The sequence below is a fragment of the Balearica regulorum genome, chromosome 17 (genome assembly GCF_011004875.1).
Source record: "Balearica regulorum gibbericeps isolate bBalReg1 chromosome 17, bBalReg1.pri, whole genome shotgun sequence".
Lineage (NCBI taxonomy): Eukaryota > Metazoa > Chordata > Aves > Gruiformes > Gruidae > Balearica > Balearica regulorum.
The window spans coordinates 13029300-13044815 of record NC_046200.1 but is presented as its reverse complement, the minus strand read 5'-3'; the positions used below and the strand labels follow the sequence as shown (position 1 = coordinate 13044815).

The 15516-nt window shown below is 41.6% G+C and overlaps 1 protein-coding gene across 4 annotated transcripts in view; it reads right to left on the bottom strand.

Moving 5' to 3' along the window:
• The window catches only part of TAOK3 (TAO kinase 3), a 92164-nt gene that overhangs the window by 58954 nt on the left and 17694 nt on the right, over positions 1-15516 (bottom strand). Inside the window, exons 1-2 of one of the 4 annotated variants that reach the window (XM_075769812.1) lie at positions 11601-11714; positions 1379-1462 (exon numbers count right to left, since the gene is read on the bottom strand). The exons of 2 other annotated variants lie outside the window; for them this stretch is intronic. The gene's annotated coding sequence lies outside the window, so the exon portion shown is untranslated. Of the gene's footprint in view, positions 1-1378; positions 1463-11600; positions 11715-15516 lie in introns of those variants that run through there. One more of the 4 variants, XM_075769811.1, reaches the window with a different exon arrangement.

Genomic DNA, 15516 nt, shown 5'->3' with positions numbered 1-15516 from the left:
GGGGGGGGGGGGGGAAGAGGAACAGACGTTCTCTGGTCACAGGCAGTCAGAATACCTTTCACAACAGAACTGATTCCCACCTCCCCCTTCTATTTGACAAGACAAAGGAACGTTAAGTGTGAAGTATGTTCTTCATAATTGTAAGAAAATCCATAGATTTTCATTATGAGCGTACTATTAATAAAACTCCCAAACTTCTTCATTTCTCAAGAGAGTTGTACCATGCAGCATATGTTGTTTGTCCTCTCCAGTGAGAGGTTTAGAGAGAAAGGCTTCTGAATCCTAACCTTGTACTGCTGCTGGTGTCAGAAGCGGCAGAGAAAAACAATGTATTTCCCCCAAACTCTCTAGCTTCAGCTGCATCACACTTCCCTGCTACTCACCCCCTTGCTCTGCTCCATGAATCTCTTCCTACCACACACTTTTTCTAGATCTCCTGTCTGCCCCTGTGCCAGCCAGAGATAATGCTTTAGGAAATGCCTTTTTGACTCGGTTTATCATTTCAGCTTGATCCGTCCTCGGTGACTCCAACACATCCAGCTCTCTTTCACAGGCAGGACTGCAACCATTAACATATGTAACAGGAACTTTTTCCACACTCGTATAATTAAAAATTATCTGTTTCATTCAGGTGTTTAAAGTCTGCTTCGGGAACAGAATTAGACAGAATAGTGGGAATACTATTATCAAAAGAAGACAAACAATCTAGCATGTACCAGCCAAGACAGAATCAGTCGTTAATATTACACCATTTACCCACTGGCTTTCTAAGTTTATTCTTTTATAGCATATGTATTTTTTTTATAGCCAGTAATAAAAGACACACGTAGAAGTGAAATATGGATGTCTAATGTCCAAACATTATTATCTAACAATTGTGTACAAGAAGAGAGTGTTTATCCTCTATGAAAAGAGCACTGGATGGTTGAAAGTCTGGAAAAAAGATAGTGTGCTGCTTTTATTCAACACCCAGAAAGAACTGAAGGTTCGCTGTATCAGCCAACGTACATGCTTACGAGATGGCCCTCTTGTGGATACCTCTTCTTCAGGATCAATTTTAACATCCTTACGACAATTACAGCAACTATTTACACACAGCAGCTATCATAAAAATATATTTGGTACTTTCATGATTCTATCTGCCATAATACAGTAAAACCATCCATAAACAACACCACACACCATGAGAGCATCCAGCTTTACACAATATACTAATAAAATGGTCCAACAGCCTGTTTTACAACCATTTACAGGCATTTAACTTCCCGGGCAGCCTCAGTGAAGCTAGCAGTTACTCGGTGCATAAGGCAGTGATAAAGCTCTGCGGGACAGGAGGACATGTCAGGGAACACCACACAGCAAGGGGGTTTGTCCTTACCTGGAACCCTCTAAGGGTGTCTGTGTACTTTGTCCCGCAGAGGTTTCAAGGCCACAACTATCCACACTTTATGAGACACAAAAGCTGATAAAACGAGAAACAAAACCTGTTCAAGGTCACCCAAAAATACAGCAACTACAAATAAAACCAAGGTTTCCAGATTAGAAAGAGCTGGGGCAGCACTCTTGCTGAATAATTATCTGCTGCCTTTTTTTTTCCTTCTCCGATTTACCTGTCACACACATTGTCATAGGAAGTTGTTTTTCTGGCCAACTGAACATTCATTAAATAAGTCACCGAAGATCCCTTAAAGATCTGAATAAAAGCAACTAAGTGTTTGAAATTTATAAATATATGTAACCTTTCCAAGATACTAATTTCTGCAGTACCTCAACACTACAAGCAGGAGTGATTTCCTCACCACTGAGTACCCTTTGAGTCAGACAAATGCTGCTAAAGTAACTCCTTCACCCTGCAAGCACTTTCTCAGCCACTCTCTAAGAGGGTTTGCACAGACAAGTGCTGCACTAAGCTCTTGGGAAAGGACCACAAACAAAAGAAGCCTTACTAGGTGCTGAAGTCCTCTCCTACCTCATAGGGTTACAAACTACTCACTAAGCAATATAAATAATCATAGAATCCTAGAATGGCCTGGGTTGGAAAGGACCTTAAAGCCCATCCAGTCCCACCCCCTGCCATGGGCAGAGACACCCTCCACTAGCCCAGGTTGCCCAAAGCCGCATCCAGCCTGGCCTTGAACACTGCCAGGGAGCCAGGGGCAGCCGCAGCTTCTCTGGGCACCCTCTGCCAGGGCCCTCAGCACCCTCACAGGGAAGAATTTCTGCCTCAGATCTCATCTCCATCTCCCATCCTTCCTCCTAAAGCCATTCCCCCTTGTCGGGTCACTCTCTGCCCTTGTCACCAGCCCCTCTCCAGCCTTCTTGTAGCCCCCTTCAGGTACTGGAAGGCCACAATTAGATCTCCCCGGAGCCTTCTTTTCCCCAGGCTGAACAACCCCAACTCTCTCAGCCTGTCTCCATAGCAGAGGTGCTCCAGCTCTCTGATCATCTTCATGGCCTTCTCTGGACTCGCTTCAATAGCTCCACATCCTTCTTGTGTTGCTGGACGCAGTAGTCCAGGTGGGGTCTCACCGGAATGGAGTAGAGGGGGAGAATCCCCTCCCTCCCCCTGCTGATCACACTGCTTTGGATGCAGCCCAGGATACGGTTGGCTTTCTGGGCTGCAAGCGTGCATTGTCAGGTCACATGGAGCTTCTTGTCCCCCAACACCTTCTCCTCAGAGCTGCTGTCAATCCATTCTCTGCCCAGCCTGTAGTTGTGCTTGGAATTGCCTCGACCCATGTGCAAGACCTTTATACTTCCCTCGTTGAACTTCATGCGGTTCGCACAGGCCCACCTCTCAAGCCTGTCCAGGTCCCTCTGGATGGCATCCCTTCCCTCTAGCATGTCAACTGCACCACACAGCTTGGTGTCGCGAGCAAGTTTGCTGAAGGTACACTCAATCCCACTGTCCATATTGCCGTTAAACAGTGACAGTCTTAATACTGACCCCTGAGGAACACCACTCGTCACTGGTCTCCACTCTGATGTCGAGCCATTGACCACAACTCTGAGTGTGACCATCCAGCCAGTTCTTTATCCACCAAGTGGTCCATCCATCAAATCCACATCTCTTCAATTTAGAGACAAGGATGTCCTGCAGGACAGCGTCAAAAGCTTTGCACAAGTCTGGGTAGATGATGTCAGTTGCTCTTCCCTTATCCACCAACGCTGCAACCCCATCATAAAAGGCCACCAAATTTGTCAGGCACAATTTGCCCTTAGTGAAGCCACGTTGGCTGTCACCAATCACCTCCTCATCTTCCATGTGCCTTAGCATAGTTTCCAGGAGAATCTGCTCCATGATCTTGCCAGGCACAGAGGTGAGATTCATGGGGCTGTAGTTCCCCAGGTCCTCCTTTCTTCCCCCCTTTTTAAAAAGGGTGGTTATGTTTCCCCTTGCTTGGTCATATGTAATAATGCTTGGTCATACAAACTAAAAAGTGAAACTATTTTAACAGGCGTTTACACTGCTTCCTGCCTCATGCCTGCATCCTCCCGCTATACCAGCAAGCGTAGGACCTGAACCACAGCACTACTAGCAAAAACCGCCGGGTACCTCTCTTTGTAACTGCTGGTCCTTTTTTCCTCTGGTAAATTTCTTCTGTCACTGTTCCAAGTCTCCAGAGATTTTTTCATAGCTTTTTCTATTTTAGGAACAAATATACAGACACAAGTTTCCTCCATCTCCTCACAAGTTCATTTAAGGAAAAGCACAAATACTACCATTATCTCACACCTTGGTTTCGGCAATTATGTTTTATAGAGAGCTGGTCCACAAATACTACTAATATGCTCAAGGAACGTTTATATTATTAGGGTCACAAATTCATATTTGCATCTCTCCCGGCACCTCCATCAGCTCTTTTCTGAATAGTTTAATACAGAAAAAAAATACATTCCATTTTAAAACACACATGCACAAAGGTACTTGTTAAAATAAAAAACCAATTTAAAATCACTATATACAGCATGATTCAGCTAGAGTATCTCGCTACCCCTTCAAAATCAAGCATAGTACACAGATTATTTCAAGAAGGGGCAGGAATAAAATGTAGTACTGACTGGATGCATGGTGAAAGAACACAGATACTGTCATTGGTGCAGAAGGCTGTCCTTATTTCCTTCAACTCTTTTCCAGGACTTTAAGACATTACAGAAGCTGTTTCCACTGCCATTTCATTATGCAATGAGTGTGCTAACATGCATATTAACCCAGATCCAAGGCATCTTGCATCACTAATGCATGTTTCTGACCACCGCCCCTTTCCTGAAACTGCTTCAGAGCTCCTGCAAAGCCCAGCAAGCATCACTGCATCAGATTACTCCAGTGTTTTGCAGTAAGATTTCGGTACAAGCCCCAGGAGCTTTCCCATCTTCACAGTCCCCAAAGTCAAGTTTGGGATTCTAGAGTACAGCTCTGCAGAGCTTAAGCAGTTTTGACTAATTCAGATAAAGCTTAACTTGTAACCTAACTGCATTATACAGCCATCCTTGTCTATGCTGCTTTGGGTAACTTCATCTTAATTTAGCAAGGCATGAAAAACATCCAGGATTTCAAGAGAAAATTTCTATCTGCATTTCATGAACTGCTTTCAGCAGCAGTCTCCCACTCCGTCATGCTAGCACACTCACTTGTACAACCCCACACTCACTTGATCAAGAAGCCAACCCAGACAACTAACAACCCAGCAAAAATGGTTTGTTTTCTGACCAGATTTGTTTCCCAGTCTCACTCCACATCTATCCATGTAAACAGGAATAAATGGCCAGGGCCAGGAACTGCTTATGCCTGCGCTGCCAAAACCCGCAAATGAGGCTATCAGACCATCTCCACTGGAGTTTCAGGCACCAAGACTTTCAAGAAAAGTGGTAATTTTGGGCCACCCATTTATCAAAATATAATGAATTCAATATCTCATCCTGAAGCCTACGCACACTTATTTTCTCTCCAGGAAGAGGTTCCTGGGTGATTATCAAAGACACTGGCAGCTCACCAGTGGAGTGCTGCAGTTACCCCTTCAGGAGATAACTATATTTTCCCATAATTAATATACTGTTACCACTTTCTGCTAATTCTTTGTACTGGACATGTAAGCTAAGACAATAATTGTGTTACTAATATGCTAGTGTATAAGACACCAGGATAGAGTCATTGTCTCAACGAGAACACTGAGTTCGGAAATCCTGTCTTCTCCAACTCGCAGAGCAGGCTGTTGAGACAAAAAGAAAACCCACAGTGAATGGCACCTGTTTTCAGCCAGGGGTATAATCAGGATATATAAGAATATGCAGCACTCGGACTCTTTCAATAACTGGATAATGGGGAGGTCCAGGTCTGTGATTTCAGCCTTAAGGCTCATTTTCTTGGGATTTATCAGGTCAGAACAGACCCTTAATGTTGCTTTAATGCAGATTTTTAGCAGCTTTAACTAAAAAAAAGTTAAATTAGAACTAGAGGGGAAAAGTCTGCATCACTGGGCACGGGAATCAGATGTTTAAGACTTGTGAACAGCCAGCACTCTGCAGGTCAGCTCCAAGCCTTTTTCACACAAACACAGGTTTGGTTCCCACCAAAAGGAGATGAGCAGAGTCAACAGTGAAGAAAAGAAATAGCCACCTCGGTTAGGATAGGCAAACTCACAAGTACCTGTCCCCTCAGCACACTCTTTCTTCTAAATTACTTTGCAGTCACAAAGATGATACAGTTTTAACTGACGTTAATTCTCATTTTAAATAATCTATGCTGAAATTTCATTTTTCCACTTGAAATTCATAATGCAAGTTTCAGTACTGCATCCTTATGTACAGGCTTATCCTCAGATGAGTTTTAAAGTACTAAGATTTAATATTTCAGAATGTTAAGCCCAGAGAGGAAAAAAGATTATCAGTAAACAAACCCTACTTGGTGTCCTTAAGAAAAAAAAATTGAAAACAAGAGTAAAATAAAGGATGGGACTAATCTTCTCAGAGGCAAAGAAAGTCGACTTGGTCTCCCAGAACCTAATGGGTCCTTTTAGGAAAAAGGGAAGGTAGATCACCATGGCAACAGAGTATTTTATGAGATACTTTAGTAGTGCAATATGCTGCACTATGAACATAACAGATAAGGGGAGAAGCAGTCCTCTTCCAACCAAGAGAAGCTTTTAGCAAAAATGTGGCATGCCATTGTGTTTGTTGAATTTCCAATAACAAAAAACTGATGTTGGAAAAGACACCATTGATATCGGTAACAGAAATTATCATCAAAGCATAAATTAAATTCTCTGGTCACTGGGCTACCTGATGACAATATCTGAAGACTTATACAGTCAATGAAAGAAAACTATTATGGGGGGGGGGGGGGGCAAACTTATTAACTGCTGGCCCACTGGTATGCAAAATACCTAAATCCCACCACATTACTGTAAATCTGCACAAAAATAAGAGGTGACAGAAATTTGGGAGGGTGGCTGCAGGGACAAAGAGGTGGTTGATAAAGGTGTCGTCTGTGGGTAGCAGTGGCAGACATTTACACTGGCATTTGAGGGCAGGAGGGAACAGACAAGAGGAATTCAGAACAGAGAGCTCACCAAGACAATATAACAGAAAGGATATAGAAAAAAAAAAAAAGACAGATGACCATACCCTAAAGAATGATTTAGAAATATCTATTTCTCTATATGAGCAGCAGCCAAGGACCTGGCAGCTGATACTGGAATGTATGCATTCAATGGTTAAGAAGCAAAAAAATCCAGGCTTACTGGTAAACACTGCAGAGGAAGAGACCACTTAGAGACTGCTGTAAGATATGACTTTTATCTTTGCTCTAATGATCATTTACTATTTTGCATCGCCACCAAGATAGCCATGTAGTTGTTTGCTATTTTTCAGAAGGCATCTAGAATAATGACATAGATCTGTATATATTAAATTTAACAACACCTAATAGGTTTCAGTCACTTATCTCATAGATAACATTCATTCATAGCAGAGGTGATGAGACCATTATGTTAAAAAACAGAGCCAGGCTCACCATGAGTGGCTCAGACCGGGAGAAGTCAGAAGGAAAAGAGTGGCTGATGAAATGCATTTGTTACAAAAGTAGGGTAGCATACAGTAGTATTAATATTTTCAGCTATTTGCACACACTGCTGAATTTTAAATTAATTGCAAGCACACAGGAAAGACCTGGGGGTTGCTGTAGACGGCTCTCTGAAAACATCTGCTCAGTGTGCAGAGGCAGTCAAAAAGGCAAATGGAGTGCTGGGATGCATAAATACAATGACAGAAAGCCACAACAAAAGTACAAATGTCACAACAGAAATTAAGAATCAAAAATACGGTATTATCCAAATACAATATCCCACATCAGATAACATGAAAAAGGCTGCAGAAATAAAGCAGAAAAAAGAAATAAAAGCATTAGAGGTAAGGGAGGACATCAACATGAAAGTAAACTGAAAAGAAAGCCAGCTTACACAGAGGATAAATAGAAGGGGCAATGATGCATTAAACAAAACGGGGAAAAAAGAGCACATGAGGAGGCCGTCCCTTTCTTCTTCCCTCTGAGAAGGGGTAGAGCAAGGAATGTAGCCAAAAGGTAACAAGTTTCAGCTTTGAAATACAAGAGCTAATTCAGATAGGTGGACATAAAAATATTATGTGTTTCTATACTGAATATAGAAACAAAATCTTCTCAATTAATGAATTCACTGATTTGTAATACTGTGTGCAAGGCTCAGAACTCAAAGCTCAGATAATTGCAGTGGAAAACAGAGAACACTTCCACCACTGTCAGAAGAGAAGCGGGGACTGCCCGAGGCCAACGTCAAAGCAAAAAATCCAGAAGCACCTCCTTTATAGGTAGGTGATTTAGTTTTGACCACTCAAAACGGGTACTTATTCCTATCTGAGACGATTAATAAGATACAAGTTCATCGCACACCCCCCCCCCCCAGTCCCCCTGCTACCAGCACCTGCACACTATAGCCATTCCTCTATAGATTTACTTCAGGAGTTCTCTTCTTGATCCAGAGTTTGACAATAAATCCCTGTCAGACTCCCACTGCAATCCAGCACCTTTACTCCTTCTATCATCTCAGTTCATTCTTTTCTTCTCTTGAAAAAGTGCGCCTGCTCGTACCATCAGACTTCAAACTTATTGCTAACCTGACTAGTAACGAAAACTGGTTTAAGCCACATTTATTGCTCCTGATAAGAAATTATCCTTGCCAAATGTTATAGTTCTTTTTCAATGTTACTTCTGTGTATTCCAACATTGTTAAGAGTGAATAATAGCTGAAGATAGGAAATAGATCAAGAATCCTTTTATTCATTATTTCTGTGGCAAATTCCTGGGGCAGCAGCTTTTACATACGCAAGGAAAAGTCATTTTTTCCTCCTGTAGCTTTGTTTTCGTCTAACAAATTCCAGTTACACTTTCTAAAGCTCCTTGGAGCTGTCAAACTTATTCCAAGGATGTTCTGGGAGTAAAAGTTATTACTTGAAGTTTGGTTACTATGGGTAATACACTAATCAAAATATCGAGCAAAAGTGTAACACACAAGCCAGCATTCCACAGATCTCATCACATACAAGGCTGCAACTCAGTCCTGGTCCTTATTTACTGCTCCCCACCGGCAAACAAGCTACATTTGACCATTGCCAAAGCTAAAACAATAGAAATCTTGCCATTTGCATCCCAGCGCACTGTGATTTCCTAATCTGATCTAAACAACTTTCCCCCAACCGATGCTCAGTGTGGAGCAGAGCCGAGGAGCTGCAGTGCAGCACTGACGGCCATCGGCAGAGACGTGTTGGAGGAGCTGCACCCAGCAAGGACAGGTCCACGCTGCAGCACCCGGCTTCGCTCGGCTAAGAGCGGACACACTGCAAGGTTCCTCGCGTATACAAATCAAACCCGTCCAGCTCTACCCTTCTTCTGGATTAAAAGACAGGCACTTGAGTAGCTATGGCTTAGTGATTTCAAGAGACAGACGTTTAGGCATCGCTTGACCACTTAAAGCTTTGTTGATTTGGACAGATACTGAGATAAAATAGCTACAATTTCACATTACTGTGTGAACAAGGCCTCAGTTATACAATTGCTTAGTCCTCTGCTGCAGCAAGGCTGTCTTTGCAGGAAAAAAGAAAAAAGATCAAGACCACCAGATATGGCTGGGCATCCTTAATTTTAAGTCTATATTACACAGCTTGATTTTTGACAGAAATTCCCCATTTTCTATTGAAAAAATCCTCCACTACATTTTTCTGCAAACCCTGACCTGGCAGCAACAGTAAACGGAGCAGTCTTTGAAGACTGTAGTAGAATTTCAGTATCATAAAATAATCTTAAGTCTCGTGCAATTAAGCCATTAAACTTTTCTAACAGAAACCAAAATGGTATTTTTGCTGAATAAAACATCTAAAGTTCATTCACTGATATGATCTTGATGCCCTACTTGTTACCTTTTTAAGCAGGCAAAAAGAAAAAGCCTGAATAGAGATTAAATAATACATGAGTTTTTTTATCTAAAGACAACTAAGCTTAACTGCTACAGTAAAGCTTTCATCACTAGTAACGTCTTTGCCAAGAGTATTTTCCCCTGCAGGCAATGTTGTTGGACTTAAATCAGAAAAAGTCAGTCATTTATGTCAGTTTATTCCAGTTCTGCTTTCTATTAAGACAGACCAAAGTGCTTTTCCCATTGTGAATGCTGGGTAAAATGCCTGTTTTCCCACATTTCTTTCTCCCCCCCTGTTCACAATGAGACCTTCACCTGTTCAGGTATGGATACTCCATTTAAATTCCTCTAAGAAGTAGATCCCTGTATCTCACAGATACAAGACAATCACAAAAATACACCCTTCACAATATTAAGGCAAATTCTTCAGAAATAAGCCAATCTTTTTTGCCCAGGTAAGTTTATACAAGTATCTATGCAACCATTCATATCTTGTGATTACAGTTTCTTTTCGACTTAGTATTTTACCATTCGTAATTCAGACTTTGGGGAAGTATGTGTTGAGGAGGAAGAGCAAGAAAACAGGGTTTGAAGGTGGGTTTGGGTTTTGTTGGGGTTGGGTGGTTTGATTTGTTAAGCAAGTTCTCAATACATAAAAACAATCTTCTACTGATAAAGAGATCACGCGACCTTACTACAGCAGCAGCACTGAACATGCCCACAAGATAAAGGTTTTCTGCTGCTTGATAATGTACTGCATCGCACTGAAGGCATTTGTGCAGGAAAACATCACCATTTGTAAGAAAATACTCATTTTAGGATAACACGTTTATGCACAAGAGGCTCATTTTACCAGAGAAAGGGTCTCCACACTTGACCCTTGAGAGAATATAAATACTATTTTGTTTTGCAGGTGGGAGAAATTTAAATGTTTTGCGTAACTGAACATTTTCATGACCGTTTTATCAGGCTTAGCCATACTCAGACCACAGAAAAGAAACTCTTTTGTGAGAGGTACGCACGTACAAGGCCTTTTTTTTTTTTAATACTAGAATTGCCTTTAGATATTTAAAAAAAAAAGTCCATGTGAAGGAATCACCACACACGCCTGTCAATTCAACACAACAAACAACAGTAATTCTCTAAAAACCACAAACAGGATATTCTGAAGTGAGAGAATAGACACAATCTTACTCAACTCAAATGCTGGTACGTCCTCTGCCTTCTCATTCCCTGAAGCAAAACTCCTGCCTTAGCTTTAGAAAAGCTTCTCTTTTCATGACATGTTCTGTTCAAGAGTCTGAAACATTAATTAAGCCTAACAGTCTTCAGAGAGAGCTATAAAAGGTTTCTGCATCAAGTGGCTACTGAAGGAACTGGCATCTGATCAAACTTTCAAGAGTTATGCTCCCTGCTTTATAAATAAATCAAGGATTTATCAGTTTTTGAAAGTCTCCAGCACTATTTTAGCTCCTGGTGCCTCATGTACATATTACAGCCCTATTTCATGGATTCCACATCTAAGGCATGATGAACCAAAGGGGATACTAGTAGAAAACTACTAAAGAATCCAATCCTGCAACCTTAGCTAGATGATTTTTTTTTTAATTTATATGTTTAGCAAGAAATGGAAATCTGACTGAAAGATTTAAAGACAATTCTATACTTTCTACACACTGTAGTGTTTAAGGGATGAATGTTTTTCATCAGGGACAGCTTCTCAATCGCAGGTTAGCTTGGATGACCCATTATTTTATTCAAGTTAATTTTAAGCAAAGCTTTTTGAGATGCTCTGTGAATGAAGTAAGTTTGCCTGCAGACTAGGACATACCACCACTAATGAAAAGAATGAAAAATACTATCATTAACTAATAAATTCATGATAGTTCAATATTTTATTCTATGGTCACATCAGCGCAAAATCCTAAAGGAGCTCAGAGGACTTGAGAAAGTCAACTGCACCAGGGTCACTACATATCTAGTCACTCCTATTAGAAGGGGATACTCTAGGCAGGAAGACTGGGCAAAAAGTCCTTTCTGGGTCTTCCGAACTAACCTGTATATATAGTGTAAATGTATAACTAAATCAAATATGACAAGAACAAAGGCCTTATAAGGATTACCAGAGCTACCATGAATTTTACACATAGAGCTTACAATTCTAAAGCAGTTGCCTCCAAGGAGAGAAACCCTTCAGGGGAAGCTGCACTGAATTCTTCTGATCAGTCTTTTTGTATCAAATAACCACATGCTTTTGTGATTTGATCTTCATAATACTGAAAAAAAATCAACACTTTCAGAAGTGTAACTACAGGAGAAAAACAGCAAGTAATTGCATATGAACAACATACATCTGAGCTGAACATTTTTAACCTAGCCAAATTTCAGTATTCTGTGACTTGAAAAAAAAAATCATCCCACTGAAAAAAATAACCACAGAAGTTATCTTGCAAACTTGAACACAGAAGCATCTAACCATTTGAAATTATGCTGCATGCAGACACTGTTGAAAAACCAAAACTATCCCGTTCCTTAGTCAGAAACAAACTTTTGCAGAGAATACGAGAGAATACGAAGAGGTTACAGAGCAAACCTATACTGTGCTTAAACTCTCTATTAAACGTACATGAAGTCAAACTAGAGGAACTGCCTTCTCCTGATCTTGCTCTGCTAAGGAAGTTCAATGCAGCAGCAAGGTTCAGCTCCAGGCTTCCCCTTTTCCACGGCACAGCAGGGACAAGGGACCCCTCCCTGCTCCACTTACCACAGCAATAATGGGCCAGGAACCACCGATTCTGTCTTAGCTTTGCAAAATTGGCTTCTTGTTACAAATGCAATATCGCAGTTTTCCACTGAGAACTGTTGCTTGCTCACTCTACCATAACTACAGGAAAAGCCCATTTCTGCAATCTAGAGACACCAGTTGGTATGACTGGTAGTAGAAAAAGCACTTAAAGGACTTGTCCTTTTCCCATGAAAACCTCAAGTAACAATGTAATTCCATCCTTCCTTAGATATTTCACTGCGTGCCCCAGAAGATAAGGCACACACTGCTCATTTCATGTTTTTAAACAGAAGAGCTGCCTTCCTAACAACGTTGCACCTAGTATCAGTGACTGAGAAACCCAGCCGGTATTTTTCTGTTCACTTCTGTATTAGCTACCAACACAAGAACGGGCAACCCTCCTAACCTTAACAAGCACTACATTAAAATATATTCATAAGGCATGGCAGGAAGACAAATACCACACGTCCTGGACAACCAAGGGAGCAAATTCAGGGAATATTCCCCAAGCATGAGATAGCCACGTCTCCAGGTCTTATAGCTGCTGCTACACCAAGGAGCTGGGTAAGATGTCACCACAGAGCCCTGCGCCCCAACAGCCCAGTTGCTTCCCAAAGCTTTACATTTCACACTCAGCAAGCCAGCCCTCACTTAACCATGGAACAGGGCAAGCCTTGCAGCTCTCTCGGATTTGAAAGTGTGCCTGGACATGACAGCAATCCACTGACTCTGGGGCTTTACGGAGCTCCTTGTGTGCCTCCAGGCACGATCTCTCCCTACTAAGAACGCAGACCTCCACACTACAAGAAACAGGCACATCAGCTTCTGAAGCAGTAGGTTGGTTTTATTTGGACAATGCCAGAACAAGAACTGATTCTTAGACTCTGCACACCAGAGCTCTGTATCTTGCACATTCAGCTTGCAGGAAAGCCACTCCCTTAGATACCCTTTCAAACTGTCTCTGCCCTGTCCTCTCCTCCTCCAGCCTCCTCTCTTCTGATGGCAGAATGGGAGGGAGCTGTGTTCCAGGGCAGGCATCCCCATCATGTCCAGGCCAAGCAGCTTCTTGTCTCTTTGATTCCCAGTTTGCAGAGAAATGCCAATTGCAGGTGGACATCCCAGCTGGGCACAGTTCCATCACATCTTTAACCCCATCCTCCTTGTGCAGCTGCACACCCTAATGAGACCACACTGAACACGAAGCTACACCAGAACATATCCTTCAGCCCTCCAGAGACACTTAAGCAGCACTCACAGACTTGCTTCTCCTGAATCTGAGATTTGCAGCTACCCAGAAACTCCCCAGCAGCACAGACCCATTGCCAGTGACTTGATCTCCTGCTGATAAGGGACTTGTGCTTGAATTGCTTGTGAGTAGCATATGGCTCAAGAGTCACTTTAACCCCTGCAGTTAAAGAGTTTAAAAAAAACCCCACAACAACCACCTATAAAAAAAATGGGGAAGGTCTCTCAGACCTATTAATTACTAAAACTAGAGCCACTCCCTGGTGACAGTGCGGTGAAAATGAAATTTCAAAGTGGAAACACATTTTCACAGTAGTGCTAAAGATCAGAAATGGAAGAAAGCACCCTTTATAAGGATTTCACTTAAGTGTCCTCATTAAAGAGGGAAAAAGAGTAGCAGTGTGTAATTGTTAAGGTCACCCACTATATTTTTGAGTCCCCAGCACTCAGTTATATTTACTGAGACTCCAGAAACTACCATAAACAGTTTGAGAGCATGTAGCATCTGCTACTTCTAAGATGAGTCATGGTAGGAAATTCCCCTATATTTTCTAGGAAGCAGTTAGGCAACCAATGATTGAAGCAGTGATCTATGCATGCACCCACGCAAATGAGAAGAAATAACTTCTATCAATAAGTGCACATTATATTTGACATACTGCAGATTTCAAATAAGAAACTACAATTAGAAAAATTATTTTGGGAAAACATTCCCCAGTTTAATTTGAATACAACATAAATTTCGTCAAGACACACTAAGGACAGAAGAGACTGGAAGAAACAGAAACCAATTTAAATAAACTAAATGAATTGGAGGACATTTTGAAGGAGGAAATACACAACAGAACTTCAACACTCCATAGCACTCGCTTGCACTTTCAAGTGCTGCATCATTAACTGTATAATCTCTTACCACATCTGTCCCTCCCCAAACTTTAAACAATCTCAGCTCCCCGCCCCCAGCTTGTGTCTTACCTAAAACTACAAAGGCTCAAACTCCCTCTCACCTTCCGGTTTCTCTCCACTCCAGAATACTACACTAGAAATGCCTTGTTTTCAACAGGCATACTCCTTCCCCTCACCCCCAGATGTCCCCCATCATGGAGACACTTTGCATTTACTCTGCTGACAGCTAGATCCTTCACACTGCAGGGCCGGTTCATTCTGTTCCTCCCTCAGATGCTTGACAGTCCACGAAAACCTCTTGGAGAACACATCCACAGCAGCAGCCACCTCTAGATTGGCCTCAGGAGTAAACCCTGATCTGTCCTGAACTGAAAAGCATCCTGGTTATACTCGCCTCTCTCACTTTCCCAACCATCTGCCACTAGCTTTTATAAGAGAGGGATTCCAATGTGCAAAATCTAAATTTACCTGGGTTCTAGGTTTGAGGTTGGTCAGTTAGAACAATACGGATTTTAAGTCAGGTCTAATTACCAGATGACCTTCTAATGAAGGAATGCAATTTCACCAACAAGGTAGAATTAATTTTTACTTCAGTAGGTACTGAGGAGACAAGTCTTTTGCTAGGCATAAATTCAAGATCCAAGCCAAACTTTTATAAAGTTATTTTATATGGTTTTGACCATTTTCAACAGTTTTACTCGATGATTAACAGAGCTGCAAGGCAACTGGGAGGATACAGGATTTCTATGAAGATTCATACAGTCTTGGAGCATCCGTTGTGTACTTCAAGTTATGACAAATTTTTGGTTTTGACTTCTAATCTGATAACAAGAGCTCAAACATTTGTGTGCAAGTAGCAAACTAATAACACTTCTAGATAAGCCCTCAGGCTCCTAGAATTACTGAATAGTAGTAGTCTCACCTTCAGAGAGTACAAGATGGCCTTCTTGAATTACCAGGACTCTTGATAAAAATCCAGTAGGACAAAAGAGAAATTCCACCTCACTTCTGAATACCTGAAAGTTACATCCTCATCTACCAATGGAATGAGCTAAAAAAAAAAAAAAAGTCCACCACAAACCAGCAACACGCTATCCCATTAGGTTGAACTACTTGGGAGGACAGTTGCTTACACAA